Here is a 12,063-nt window from a genome sequence, read left to right as displayed (position 1 = left end):
TGAGCTGTCCGCAAGAGACACTTCATGCATTCAAGTGACGCAGTCAGTGTGAGATGTAATGTGCTATGTCACCATTTCTCACCTCTTGGGCTCTATAAGAAAGCTAGCAGGCTGATGGAGAAATAGCATGGTTTTCCACATAATGCTTAATTATTTAAGAAAGTGAAAGAAATTACCTAGAGAAACACCAAGTTGGGTTTTTTTTTCCCCACATGATAAAAAATGAACAAGTGGAGAAGCAGTCAGGAAAACACAGTTCTGCTACTGCTAGGAAAACCCTGTTTAGAGTTCTTATTAGTATCAGTTCCAGAAGATAAGGCTATTTTCAAGTCCCTCAAGACAGAAATCCAAATCTCAGGCAATCAGGAGAATAATAGTGATAAGCTTTTTAAAAATTCCTAGCAAGAAGAGAGAAACAAGAAGGGAAATGCAAGGGAAAAGACTCCTTAACACATTGGCAAAGGGTGAATTGCAAAGGCTAGCAGTGAATGTGTGTTTATTTCAGAAAAACTACTGAAGGTGGAATACATGAGACTTTTTTTCTCTAGAGAAACAGAATAGCAAGCAGGAGACCAATGTCAGGGCTAACAGATACGGAAAAAAAATGGAATAAATGGAAGAGAAAACCATCAGCTCTTCCCAAGGCAACCCCAGTTACCAGAACTATTCATGAGGTGAAGAATTAGATTTCCAGGACGGAGAATATACTTGTCTTGGGCTGCAATATCATCAGCACAAGCACTGACAGTGACAAATGTATACAAAAAAATGTGCTATGGGAATTTCTAAAGAGAAATCAAGGTACATTCAATTGTATGAATATGACACAATAGGAACCAAAAGGTATTTGTCACTGCAATCAAACAAACCTGATTCCAGGCTGCCAAGGCCCTTTGTGACTTCCAACTCTTTGATTAAACTAAAAAGTTATCAACTAAGACATCTGCCCTCAAAGTAATGTTTACAGAACTAAAGGTGTGGTTCTCTCCAGCAATCAGATAGTGAATGGTTGATAATCTGAGGACACATAGAACTTGATTCCTTATTTACTTTTTTTTTTAATTAAAATCTTTGCAATAAATCTGCCCACAGTTTTCCTGAACAGTTTTTCTGCCTAGCAAGCACTGACACATACAATAGAAAGTCTGAAAATATGACCTGCTTTTTGACTGAAGCATACCTTAAACCCACTGTTATCAATAACCCTCTGAAGACAAGAAGTGAGTTAGGCTAATAATCTGATGAAGCATGGCAGGTACTTCTCTTAGCTTATTCTTAAATGAATACTAAAAAAGTCTATTGCCACCATTTTTTTCAAGAGCAATCATCTGCTCATCCTTTAAGTTCTTCTGTAAGGTAACCAGAGTGGCATTGTCTTCCCATCTGTCCTCAGTGCTTAGTGGGGTTTTCTCTTTCAAAATTTAGCCCCTGATAAACAAAAATATTACTTCTTTTACATTCCATATAGGTTCTTATGCACTCATATCAATACGCCTTGACATCCTGCAGCACTTAATTCAGCCTGTATCAGGTCTTTGCCCTTTCACTCTCTTCTCAGGGGGACAATCATTCTTTTTTCTTTTTTCTTCTCAACTTATTTTTCATGTGTTTATTTTAACAGAGAAGGGAATGAATAGTCTGTAATGGTCCCAAGTTGCCTGGGAACATCATTCAATCTTAAATCAGATCAATTCTGTCAGACATTTTTCCAGCAGATGTCCTAGTACAAGCAGTTAGTGCTGATTAGTCCTATGACTGACATTACACAGAAGGTTGTGGTGTTCTGGTGTGATCTTATAATAAAACAAAGCTTTAATGTGACATACCAAGACTGACAGACAAAATAAAGACCATCATGCACCTCATCAAGTTCTATTCCAAGTTTTCTTTCTTGTCTTTTCAAATGCCCAATGCTTGCATGTTTAAAACAAGCAAAACCTGTCCTCCTCATGAAAAGGAGGTGAAGTAGAAGTTCTTATCAAATACAGGTGATGAAAAACGAGCCATAATAATACACCAAGAACAGCTGTGTAATAAACCAAGGCCTTAATAGGCAGCAAAGCAAAATAAAACTGAATTAAATAATAATAAACATATGTCAAAGCTGCCACAGATGTCACAGAGAAGGTGGAAGAGAGCATTTCATAGCTTAAACATTTCAGTCAAGAGCACAGAAGTACACTTTATAGTATGCATTTGACTATTGTCAGAGCCTTCATTCATCCTTGGTCCAAGGAACCTCCTGACATCCTACTGACGTGCTCAGACTACGACCTGCACAGACGTCTTGGAAAGCTGGCAGTGTTGTTTGCGTATAGCTCGTCGTGGCAAGCATCAGGGGGATCCAGACTGTCCCTCTCCCTCACCATCCCTCTTGCCGCAGGGCAGGTTCCCTGCTGATATCCTGTCCTTAAGACATCAGGTTTTTCAGGCACGATATAGGCTGGAAGGCACCAGCCTGAGACAGGAAGGTCAGCTGTTTCAATGACTCATTAATTAGAGCTTTAACTTCAACATAAGGACAGGCCTAACTGTACTTGGCAGCACGAATGAGGCAGTGATTCGTGGGAGTATGTGCATCTGAGCCAAAGAGCCAACAGACATCAGGGAACGGAGTACAGAGTGCAACCTCCTCACTAAATGGAAAGCTCAGCTTCACTCATCTCACAGTAGGTGCCAAAAGAGTTCAGTTGAAACACAGCCCAGTTGTGCCTAATTGTCTTACTTGGCTATAAACTGAGTTTAGCATGACTAGCTTAGATGGCAAGTGCTGTCTCTGAAGTTAAGCAAGACAAAAGCCATTGCTAGTTGCAGAGCTCAAGGATCTTGATGGCTGATCTTATGCTTAAGACAATACTCCTTGATTCAAGCCTGTGTGCCTTCCTCTTCTCTACAGCTGTGCACAGTTACATTATTTACTTGGAGGAGATCCTTATATCTACCTGAGTTCTCATAAACCTGTAAACTAACTTCCTGGGATGTATCCAAACTACTCTAGTTACCTTTCATAATAAAAATCAACCAAAGACAAAACAGGGTGGATATTCTGATCTCAGAGACTCAAGGTGAATGCTTTAACAGCTATTAGAAATGTTAAAAGCAAAACAGACAAGGAGGATCTTTCAGTTGTAAGAACAAACCCATGACTTTGCAGTTCTTCACATTGTACAAATAAAAACCCAAAAGTATCAAAGACCCTACAGGCTGATATAGTGATGACTTCCAAATATCTAAGCTGAATAAAGTATTATTCAAAAAAATTCACTCATAAATGCTTACCAGTGAATAAACTGCAATTTACCTTGCTACATTGTATAAGTGTTTCTTTGCATAAGCTTCCATTTAAGATGACCGAGAATGACATTCTGGCTATTTATTACTCCTTCCTTTTATGTATCTTGCTCTTTAACAGCCAGTGATATTTTAAGTTCACTTCACCTTTAAAGCATCGGTCTAACGCTAATATATTCCTGTCGCACTGCTGCAGTCAATACTGCAATGTATATTTTAATAAGAAAACCCATTCATTAAATACCCCACCACCCTTTAAATTATTTCTACTACTAAGCATGCTTTGCCCTTATGATTTTTATTTATAATGCTCTGCTTCCACTGCAACTTCTTGAGCAGCTTCCAGAGCCTTGTGGAAACCTGAAACAAATGTGTATTCCATATCCCTGCTGGTGGAGGACCTCTAACATTTTGTGCCATGTAATGCTCAAAGCAGAAAGTCCTGCCAGTGTTTCCTTTTCCACGTCTGGTTTCTGGAGAATTGGACAATAGTACAAACAGTATGATGGGGTAGAAATTCTTTTGCTCATTCCAAACTCAATCCATGCACCACTTTTCATCGTGATCCAATTAATTCAACTGCTTAAAATTCAGCATATATTTAAACATGATCACTGCAATGGGATGACTTTGACTATTGCCTCTATACTGCTGTATCATTCTTCACACACTTGTAAAGTCTTTTATTTTTGCAAATCTTTTCTAAGATACAAGATAATAACAGGTTTCTTATGATGGCATAAAAATCTTTAAAGAAAAGACAGTGAAAAAGAGGATTCAGTCACAAACATTTTGGTTCCTAAGTTATAAAGGAATTAAAGAAAATATGTTGCTTGTTTTAAAGATTATTCAGGAAACTCTTCTTTCCCAAAGTAACATTTTTTAACAAAATGACTTCCAAGTACTGACTTTAGCTGAGCCATAAAGCATGCAATATATTCATGAATATACCTTATCATTTCAGCAGTAGGTTATGCTTCCATAGCTAGTTTTAAAAGCAGCAGTTCCCAAAGTCATAATTCTTTTTTATTCTGCATTTATTTTGAATTGATGTCTATAAATAGGACTTGCTGCTCTGGTTCTTTATAATTATTGGAGCTGCTCCCAGACACCTGAAAACGGTAATCTATAACTCTGACTTGCTGTAGGTCTTAAAAGTATGACGATTAGTATATTTAAACTGACATATTAGTGAGATGCTGATGCTGAAAAATATTAATGTAGGCCATAATTAAAATACGTTCAAGCACAGTGGCTTTCAAATGCATAAATTTTCTTTGCTTCTAGTAGAAACGTGTGGGTTTATGGGTCATAATTACCACTAATGCTATTAGTTACAGCAGAGTAGAACAACATACTGAGAGCTGATGCAAGGTCATAAGTGACTCTATTTAAGCTGAAGAAAGCAAGGATTAAATAGCATCTCTTTGGAGAAGGAGCACAGTATGATCCCATACACTCAGACTCTGGAGTTCTACAAAAACTGCATTTTTAGTCACTTATTAGCAAATTAAAAGTCCCTATTCATACAGTAAAGCCCAGTAGAAAAGAGTAAGTGGTTTGCTATTAAAGACAATTCAGTTCAACAATCAATACTGACTAATCTTATCCATTTATTAAAAGAAGCTTTCTAAGCACATCACAGAAAGGGTGCAGCCTTTTAAAAATGAGAATGTCAAGGGTTGTACTCTTATCATAACAGAAAGCAATGGTAACATCTGCTAGTCTTTATTGCTGGCTATATCCCGTTTCCCAGGAGATTTTGGAAAAGTTAAAGACATTGGCAACACCTCTACTTCTCTGTGTATGAGGAGAGGAGGAGAGCCTGGAATAAACAAGTCTGAAGTTTCAGAAGAGATAAAAAATAAGAGTTGTTCTTCATCTAAAAGGCTATTGCAATCTGTCATCACAGAATGAGACTTCCAAAAGATATATTTCAGCCTTTCAAAATGTCAGTGACCTCTCTTTCCTGGAGACTCTGCTTAAGGTTTCCCTCCATGCAGCCAAGAACACTTGCAGCCTTGGCAGTCTTGTTCAAGTCCTCTTGGGCTGCCATTTAAGACTTTCTGCTTTGGAGAAGGGTTATGTCTTGAATGCTCAGGGTTGGCTCTACACCATGTGGCAGCCTTCTTCATCAAGGCTCCCTGGGCTCCTGGGGTGAAATAAGAGGAAACATTTTAATGCTGCAAAGTATACATAATCCAATAGAAAATAATTAAATTGGAACATTTTTAACCAGCTTTAATTGCAATAAATCCCTAGCACACATCCCAGCAAGACCACCGAGCTAATTTTATTAAACCCTTTGGTATTTCTGGGTGAAATGTGCTGTGACAGAGTTATACTAATTGAACCTTGGACAAAAGGTCCTGGTACCACTACAGAAACATCCAGAAGAACATGTAATTCTTTTGTACTAGAGATGTTTTAACCAGACTATTACCTGATCTCGTCTGCTTTTATTGCTGAACCCAACCCACCTTTGAAAATAGAGAATAGTGACACATGAGACCTATTAGGAAGCCAGGTTGTCCCAAAACAAAGGGAATTCAGCCCTCCTTCTGAGCATCAGGGCCAGCATGATCAGAGGATCTGTTTGTTTCTTCACTTTCAGTCACATCCCCAGTTAGTCTTCACACCTCTCACACTTGTAGAGGCTCCATGATTTTGAGGAAATGCTAACTTGTTCACTCTTGATAATTGCTTTGATCCTGAGGAGCTTCTTTCACAGCAATCCCCTTCTCCTACAAAATGTTCAACAGTGAAACCTGAAAACATACTTTGTCATTCAGGACTCTTTTGTTGGAGGATGCATGTGTGGAGGCAGTAGAAATAGGCAAGTAGGAGCTGCTGCTGCTCTAAAAGAATAGATACGGAAAGACGAGAGAAAATTTTTACAGCATCAGATTCTGTCAGTATTGCTCCTCGCACTGTTTTCCCTTCCCTTCAGCTCAAACCAGTTGCTCTCTGCCCTTTTCACCCTACCTGAATCAGAAATACCAGGCAATCAGAAATACTTTGCTGTAAAAGGCATCTCAGGACTTCTTTGAAAGTATCCTAGGAAACAGCAGGATAGCCCACAGGGCATGAAAACTTCCTTTTCTTGTATGGGAAACAAAGTCTCAGCAATGGTAGAAAACAGAGGAACTCATTGGCTATGGCAGAATTCCACTTGTGTTGGAGAATGGAAAGAAAACTGATAAAATAGACAGTTCAAGTAATTATTTTTAGGAAACTAAGAATCACAGCACATAAATGTGGAAATGAGACAACTGCACACCCACATGCTCTGCAGAGGTGCTCAGTACCATGGATGTCTCCTGCAGATGTTTCAAATAACGCTTCAATTAAAATAATAATTTGAATGTAGAAAGATCAGGCAAGAAGAAATGCTGCATCAAAAGGAGCGTGACCAGCAGGTTGAAGGAGGTGATCCTGCCCCTCTACTCTGCTCTTGTGAGACCTCACCTGGAGTACTGTGTGCAGTTCTGGTGTCCTCAACATAAAAAGGACATGGAACTGTTGGAACAAGTCCAGAGGAGGGCCACGAGGATGACCAGGGGACTGGAGCACCTCCCGTATGAAGATAGGCTGAGAAAGTTGGGGCTGTTCGGCCTGGAGAAGAGAAGGCTGCGTGGAGACCTCATAGCAGCCTTCCAGTATCTGAAGGGAGCCTATAGGGATGCTGGAGAGGGACTCTTCATTAGGGACTGTAGTGACAGGACAAGGGGTAACGGGTTAAAACTTAAACAGGGGAAGTTTAGATTGGATATAAGGAGGAAATTCTTTCTTGTTAGGGTGGTGAGGCACTGGAATGGGTTGCCCAGGGAGGTTGTGAATGCTCCATCCCTGGCAGTGTTCAAGGCCAGGTTGGATGAAGCCTTGGGTGATATGATTTAGCATAAGGTGTCCCTGCCCACAGCAGGGGGGTTGGAACTAGATGATCTTAAGGTCCTTTCCAACCCTAATGATTCTATGATTCTAAGGTAAATCAGCAAAACCAGGTATCAGACTAGGTTATTAGCTGTACAGAGAGAAAGAACCATTTCTTCATATTAAATTGGGTTGGTGTCCTGCTGCCAGCTTAGGGGGTCATGCAGCACTATGGAGAGATAGAAAATTAAACAGCAGATGCAATGATTGTTTTAAGCCTGGTTCTTCCAGACCTATCTGAAAACATAGAGTCTAAGAATAGCCCTCTATTGATTTTGAGTCTTTGGCTGCAGGCTTATTTAGCCTCTGGGGAAACAAAAAGATTGCATTAAATATAATTAAACAAAGTACAGCAAAGAAAATACTGCAGCAAGGTCCTGATCCAGAGCTAATGATAAACTAATTAAATTAAACCAATTAAAGTTGGAAACAATACTCATAATCTGATTATTGCATTTTAAACCTGAAAGAGGAGACTGCATTGTGCGGAAGAGACTATAGCACCAGTACTAAATGCAAGAAGATTCAAGGCAAACTCACCATCTCACCACATTACATCCAAACCAACCTACCACTTGAGAGGCCACGGTACCTGCTAAACCATTTTATCTTAGATAACTTCATACACAACACCCGTATTTTCAATACTGCCACAACGCAAAATATGACAAAATAGGCCAAGATCCAATGGGAGCCTGAACACATGCAGAAAGTATACACACATAGCCATTTTACCAGTAAGAGAAGAGCTGGGTGATCTTGCACCATGTATTAGCATGGGCTACTTCCTCTCCGGACTTAACGGCATGTCAGCCTACAGCCTTGAGAATGACAAAGCTGGGATTTTCCTCATCCCCAGTGAGATGAAATTCTCTATTTAGCCACTTTCAGCTGGGACAGGCATACACTGCTGGTCAGCTGTGCACAGAACTCAGTCCACATTATTGATCTTGACTTCAAATTGCAGCTGATTTACTTGTGTTTTGTTTCAGTGCTGGTGTTTGTGAGAGGAGCAGTTGTGCTGGTTTTGGCTGGGATAGAGTTAATTTTCTCCATAGTAGCTGGCATAGAGTTATGTTTTGGACTTGTGCTGAAAACAGTGTTGATAACAGCATTGATAACACAGAGATGTTTTCGTTATTGCCGAGCAGTGCTTACACGGGGTCAAGGCCTTTTCTGCTTCTCATCCCACTCCACCACCAAGTAGGCTAGGGATTCACAAGGAGTTGGGAGGGGACACAGGCAGGACAGCTGACCCCCACTGACCCAAGGAATATTCCATATCATGAGATATCATGCTCAGTAATAAAAGCTGGGGGAAGAAGGAAGGGGAGACATTTGGAGTGATGGCATTGGTCTCCCTGAGTCACAACTACACGCGATGGAGCCCTGCTTTCCTGGGGATGCCTGAACACCTGCCTGCAATGGGAAGTGGTGGATGAATCATTTGTTTTGCTTTGCTTGTGTGCGCAGCTTTTGCTTTACCTATTCAACTGTCTTTATCTCACCCCATGAGTTTTCTCATTTTTACCTTTCCAATTCTCTTCCCCATCCTAGCAGGGGGATTGAGCAAGCAGCTGTGTGGGCCTTGCTGGGAAAACAGCAGCAAAAGTTATATTCCCAGCTGGGCCTCAGACGAGGAAAAAGTGAGCAAAGAGTTGGTACTTGCTCTGTACAATATTGCATTCACATCTAACAAGGCGTCACCGCAGCATGTTGGCATTTGATAACAAATTTGCTGTTTAATAACAAATAAATTGCTACCGTAGCAGCTGGTATTTCAAATTTAGCCACAGAAGGATTTTTGTGATGTCATTTGCCTAGATTAATGAGGCTGTGAGATCAAACAGATGACTTGAACATGAAAACATCATCAGCCAGCTAGTGAAAAAGTCAAAATTTTACTATATAAAGGCTAGACTAACAGTCTGTCATGCTATTAACAGGAAGAAAAAATTAGAGCTACCTTCAGTTTTAACTGTGAAGTAATTGCTCTTCTCAGTTAGACTTTAAATAAAAGCTGATGTCACTAGTCATACTTTGCAAATGTCTAAGTGGGAGGTTTTGCTTGCAAGCAAGTTATCAGTAGTAGAATCCTATGTCAAGTGAAACAGAGTACTCACACCAAACCAAGTACCGGAGGAAAAAGTTTAAAAAGAAATAATCAGGAAACCAACACAGTTACTTATTGTACATTTTATCACAGTGCAAGTTTCGATATTGAACAAAACTAAACTGCAATGTGAGCAAATTCCTAAATTCAACTGTGTTCAAATTATATCAGTAGCAGATGTATCCCTGGCCAAAAAACTGGAAGACAGATTTCAGTCTGCTCCTCCTATTCTCCAGCTAATTCTTTCTTTAACAAAATGAAACAAGGACTGTTGCAAGGTAGAAGGAAGTTACACAGAGGTGGGGAAGTTTGCTTGGGATGGTTCAACTCAGTGGTCACCCAAGGAAATTAAGTAAGACTAATATTGAATATATATTTTACTAGTGCTACAAAAACCATATTTTAATGCAGTATTTGTAAATATTTCTTAAAGTACTAAACTGATTTTTTTTAAATGTGCTGATGTGACATCACAAAATGGTTTTTGTTTTCTATTGAAACAGTGGCAACAGTAGCTCATTCCAAGGCTTTCCCTGCCCACACAAACCTCTTTTTTCCCCCTATGTGGTAAGCACCATCAACCTTTTCTTCTGCTGCTTAGAGGTAAGGAGTCAAGAAAATGAAACCAAGGACAGAAACAATTAATACTACAAGGCTGCAAAAAATGAAGTGCCAGTCTCCAGTATTTAAATAGTATTGGTGTGGTGCATTAAAGCTCAGTGTTTGAGAGAAAGAGGGACTCTAGTCTCCCATTAACTACTTTGTCTCACGCACTCATACATTGACAAGCAGAAAATTCAGAGAGCAGCCCTGTGGTTTCTGGTACGCCGAGATCATACTGCCTGCAAAGTGGGCTGCTGAGAAGCCAGGAACAGCCTCCCGACTTGCTCTTCCATCTCTGTACATCTCAGCGTATGGCGGTGATGCTCACATCCCAGTTGTGCACTGATTTGAGGCCCGCTCTCATGACTGAGGATTTGGTCTTGGATTGTTATAAGCAAGTGTTTTCCACTGCATGATGGCTTTTATCTGGCAGCAATGAAATAGTAACATTAAGGTTAAAAATTATCCTTAGAACATTTTGTGCTGTTAACTTCATTTAAGGCTGAATAAATTTCACTGGCAAATGAAAACATCACTTAGGAAACATTTTTAAAATAAGCCACAGTAACAAATCAAGGGCAGCATCTAAAATATGGACAAGTTCAACTCAGATATTTTTCTCCACTAAATCCATGTTATTTCTTCTTCCCAGTTTGTCACTTGTATATCTTGGCATCATAGGAAGGCAAACATTTTTGTATTGCCTAGAGTTGCACAGAATCTGGCTGAGTAAAGCAGAAGCTATACAGTTCAAAATGACAAACTCCTGCTTTCTAAGATGAATAGTATGAGACCTCTGCAGGAACATAAGCATTCATTTCTCTGAGATTTATAGTAAGCTGTCAGAAATGGTATCTCACACGCAAAGAAAACTTTCACTTACTCCAGAGTGTAATTCTGCTCCCATGTGCAAAATGACATCAAATATTCTTCAGCCTCAGGACCCCAAAACAACCTTTCCATGTACCTCCTAGAAACTGGTCATTTACCTAGGCTGATTCAAGTCACCAAGACCATTCAGATACAGAATGAAATCTGGATCAGCCTACATGCCTATGAATCCCAAGATTTTGGCTGTTTTAGCAAGTAGTTTTTCAGTCAAGCCTGTTAGAGGCTAGGCAGCATTTTCTATAAAGGGGAAAAAAAATGTAATTTAATGATTACTCAACTCATTTTGAAACATGAAGAGATGCCTAATTAGATTGTAGCTGGCAATTATATCTGTAGGCATTACATAATTAATCACTTGATGTAGCTGTTCTTTCAGATAAATACTCCTAAAAACATTCCTGAGAACATACAGATATAACTGCTTCAGTTAAACACGTACAATATGCACACCACCATGAAGTTTCTCCAGATAGCTAAAATTACAGACATTGCAAAGCATTCTTTATTCTAAGGCAGTTCACTCTGCCGGCTACACTATGAAGCACCTGGGAAGACAAAACATTGCAACAGAACCAGGTGTATGGGCCTCCCTCTCCCTGCAAATATCTGCTGGAAAGAAGCAGTTCCTGGAGTGGGAGCAGCTGTCCCCTGCTTGGAGAAGCCCATCTCTAAACACTCTGACAGACCACAGAAGCCAGTGTCCAACATTCCTTTGTACTAATTAGTTTCCCTCCACATTCAGTTTTTTAGGACAATGCAGTGGGAGGAAGAGGGCAGAGCAATTTCATACAGCTAAGGTCCTATTTTACACTTCATTGCATTGCAACACAGCTTAATGGACTGGCAACAAGCTGCAGCCAATGTTCAAATTAAAGCAGTTTTCTCTGCAAGACAGAAGAATCCCTTTTATGCAGACTCATTTCCTTCAGTTCAACTTGTACAGAAACATTGCGACTCAGGATGGATGTGGAAACATTAATACTCCAGTATAAATTCTGAATAGAAGATCTTGGATAGGTGTTTTCTAATGCTGTCTTGCTAGAAGTTATGCTGAACCATGGGAAGTGTTCTAAGAACACCAATACATGACCAGAAGGCACACTGGGTTCAGAGCTTTCTTAGAAAGCCTACGAAGAACAGATTTTATGAAGACTTACAAAAAATAACACATCAAGAAAGGTGCTAGTATCACTAAGACAAGAGAGAGTTCTACAAAGGTAAAAACCCAAGGT

At 39.7% G+C, this 12,063-nt stretch overlaps 1 long non-coding RNA gene across 1 annotated transcript; it reads right to left on the bottom strand.

Moving 5' to 3' along the window:
* Positions 1-4,220: 4,220 nt before the first annotated feature.
* On the bottom strand, positions 4,221-6,682 carry LOC133276828 (uncharacterized). The gene is made up of 3 exons (XR_009746024.1): positions 6,309-6,682; positions 5,772-6,149; positions 4,221-5,443 (listed from the first exon to the last, which is right to left on the bottom strand). It is a non-coding gene; the product is annotated as an uncharacterized LOC133276828 (long non-coding RNA).
* Between the last annotated feature and the right edge of the window lie 5,381 nt (positions 6,683-12,063).

Source organism: Pezoporus flaviventris, unplaced genomic scaffold (assembly GCF_033815535.1).
Source record: "Pezoporus flaviventris isolate CSIRO_AGI_PZ_B2104156 unplaced genomic scaffold, CSIRO_AGI_Pfla_v1 ptg000047l, whole genome shotgun sequence".
NCBI classification, from domain to species: Eukaryota; Metazoa; Chordata; class Aves; order Psittaciformes; family Psittacidae; genus Pezoporus; species Pezoporus flaviventris.
This window is presented reverse-complemented; position numbering and strand designations above follow the sequence as displayed.